The sequence below is a fragment of the Anser cygnoides genome, chromosome 13, assembly GCF_040182565.1.
Source record: "Anser cygnoides isolate HZ-2024a breed goose chromosome 13, Taihu_goose_T2T_genome, whole genome shotgun sequence".
In the NCBI taxonomy this organism is placed as follows: domain Eukaryota; kingdom Metazoa; phylum Chordata; class Aves; order Anseriformes; family Anatidae; genus Anser; species Anser cygnoides.
The window spans coordinates 19,159,579-19,162,849 of record NC_089885.1 but is presented as its reverse complement, the minus strand read 5'-3'; the positions used below and the strand labels follow the sequence as shown (position 1 = coordinate 19,162,849).

The following is a 3,271-nucleotide window of genomic DNA, read 5'->3' as shown; positions in this document are numbered from 1 at the left end:
TATTTTTCCCATTTTCCAAAAAGTCTCGATCATATTATAATTAATGATTCTTAATGTTAGTTGATATGTGAAACTGTAAGACAAAACCAGAATCTTAAGGTGTTCAGAAACGTGCAGATACTGGCATTTCATATTTATAAATGAGAATTCCCTCCCTGCAGGCAGCTTCGTGGCTTAACTGCACCCTGGCACTTTCCATGCTCTCCACAACTCCCAGCAATTGCCCAGACTGTATTGGCTTTCCTATGCAAGTATGGTTGTGGAGTCTGAATAGGTTTCTGGCTTCTCTATCATTTTGCTTTTTGTTCCTTGCAAGAATTTAGTGAGTAGGTACAGCTTCCTACTGGGGAAAAAAAAAAGGAGGGGTGTCTCCAAAGCTGACAGTTTTTCTTGGCTCTGTAAGGTAGCTGCCATCTTGGCTGGTATTCTTTAAATCTCCAGTCACAACTGCTTTTTTTATTATTTTACTTTTTTTAAGTTTCTGTTTCTTCTCCAGTGTAACAGCTATCTGAAGTGGGTAAGTTTCACCAATGTTGCTTTTGCTACTGCAAGAAACTGGTAGGCATTTAAGTCTGGACCTAAAATGTATTGAGGGCAGATTTGCCAGCTGTTAAATCACGTAATTATAGGGTCATTTTTCATGGTGAGCTGAAAATGCACGCACCAAAATTCATTGAAAAGAAACCAGAGATTTTCTGAATGTGAACTGCTTGTAAACCTGCATTACGGTGTCCTCTGGGGTTGCACACAGCCTTGAACAATGCATTTACACATCAGCATTAACAATTTTGTTGCTGATTAAAGCACAGAAAAAAAAATATTCATACTAGTAACATCTGTACAGCCACTTTGAAGCAGCATCTTGTCTCACCAAAGGGTGAAACATGGAAGAATGCCATTGCTTTTACTGGTCTCACCCACTTCTTTCGGTAGGCATGTTCAGTGAAAGTATCCTACCGTCACCCAGTTCCTCTTCAGTTTCTATCAGAAATAAGTGAAAATAGTTCTCTGTTATCTTCTGAATCATAACAGAAATTGTGGTGCTAACACATCTGTTTAGATCTTAGGCTATCAGTTTATTATAGCCCCAGAAATCAGGTCTCAATGTGTCTGATTTTTTTGCATGAATGAATTCTTTTCATCACTTCTTAGCCTCCAGTAGTGCCGTAATTTAAAGAACTCATTGTTATTGACCTCTAGCTCCATTCACCAAGCTGTAAGTGACTGTAGAATTTAATGTAAGAGTGTCTAGTTTGATATCCCACCCCTCCTTTGAAAAGGAGTAGGGTAGAGAGATTAGGCAGTCCTGTCACATGTACTTGGTGCTGGCAAGAGAGATCTGGAAGGTAGGCACTTGTGCTACTTGAGAATAAAGTTTCACAGAAAACGAAGCTTTCCTGCGCAGACTTCTCTGCTCATTACTCTCAGGCAGATCAAGAGTTGCAGGACATCAGCCAAGGGGACAGGCACTTCTCCTGATACACTTAACCACTTGTGATCAGATCATCAATCTTAACGTCAGGCGGTGGTATGTGAAAGAAAAGTGTGAAGAAACTGCTTGAAATACTCTGGTGTCACTAACAGTAACAATGACAATTTTAAGGAATACCTTTTTGGTTATGTCATCTGTAAAGCATTATGCTTTGGATGTTTGTCTCTTACCTGGAGAGCAGAGAAGCTCTGCAATTCCTTAAAACCTGTGTGTTTGAGCTGAAGGGCAAGGAGCAATTCTGGTCTTTCTGCTAGTTGTCATGGTTATGACGTGCTACTTCCCTGTCAGGTATAAATATTTTAAATGGATGTATGATGTGGTGAGTTGGCCTTTGCGCATTCTTTCTGATTCAGTGCAGTGACTTTTGTTATTTGGATACCTGCAGTCCTGGTACCTCGGGTTGGGTTGGGTTTGGTGTGGTGGTGTTGGTTTTGTTGTGGTTTGTTTCATTCTGTACTTCTGACCACTGCTTTGGATTGCTTTTCTTTGTAATTGCTACCTTGCTCTGCACATTCACATGTTGGGTCTGATGTTGTGTGCTGTGTCACACTGTTGGCAGTAGCCTTGTTGTTGCTACTTTATGCTCATTCTACTTTTGAGATTTCCCTTGATATTATTCCAGAAGAGAGAATACAGCACAGATGGGATTTTGTTGAAGAAAGATAATTATCTCTCTTTTTCTGCTCTTCTGATTGAATCACCTTTTAAGATTCACTCACTTCCACAAGAATTCAGTCTTGCAAATACCCATTCATTTTTCCCCTCGTTCCTAATTGTGTTGATCAGTTTGAAATAATTTTCTCATCAGAATGTCTACCTTTTACTAGAGCATCTATAAGATCTACAATAATTCTTAATTACTGTGTTTGGTGTGTGGAATGTTATGGCCAGCAGCTTTACTCCATTACTCTGCTGCTTGTGTCTTAAAAGAAAGAAAATGTGGGGGGGAGGAAGCGGGGTGTGTGAAACACAGGAGAAGTCTTCAAGCTGAATACTTAAGTGAAAGTCCATGAATAAGAATTCTGTGAGATTTCCAGAAGAAAAAAAAAATTATATATATATATATAACTCTATGTAACTGCAAAGGATAGTTAATATAGTGCAAAATGAAATTTACTTGCATGATTGAGGTGTCTAAACGTGGGTGAGTTGTACCATTTTTGATGCTCAGCAGCACTGAATCTGGTGTCGTGCTGCTGTTATAGAAGAGGCGGGACCTTCTGAAGGTTCCTTCGTTGTATCTGCCGTATCCATTTCAGACATCCTGTTAGACATTTAGGTAGCTGAATCCCACTGTCCGTGAACAAAATTAATTTGAAATGTAACTGTAAAGGCAAAACTTTATAAAACGAAGGTTCATTTCTGTGAGTTATCTATATTTCAGCCAGGTGACGAGAAAAGTTGTTTTTGTATCCCTAACGGTGTTTGAAATTCGATCATGCAGTACACAGAACAATTCAACAAAGTTTATGCACCAATTTATAACAAGTCAGTTTCTGAACGAGAGTTGTGTGTGTGCTGGAATAGTCCTAGCTTTGCGCAGGTTTAGAAGAATTAACGTGTACAACCCATTGGTTATAGCAGAGAGTAGACCTGATAAGCTTCTCCAGAAGTCCAAGGTTTTATATGTTTACACCTGTAAGTGTAAATTAGCCATTTTTAGGTGGTGAATAATTTTACTACTGTTGTTACTGAGATACATTCATGCTAGTGTGATCCCATGGGTATTCTGAAAATGTTTAGTTTTGCTTCATCTGCTTGCAAAGTGAGTGAATTAAG

At 39.0% G+C, this 3,271-nt stretch overlaps 1 protein-coding gene across 1 annotated transcript in view; it reads left to right on the top strand.

Moving 5' to 3' along the window:
- Window positions 1-3,271, top strand: part of ZNF711 (zinc finger protein 711) — a 41,261-nt gene that overhangs the window by 1,231 nt on the left and 36,759 nt on the right. The window lies entirely within an intron of this gene.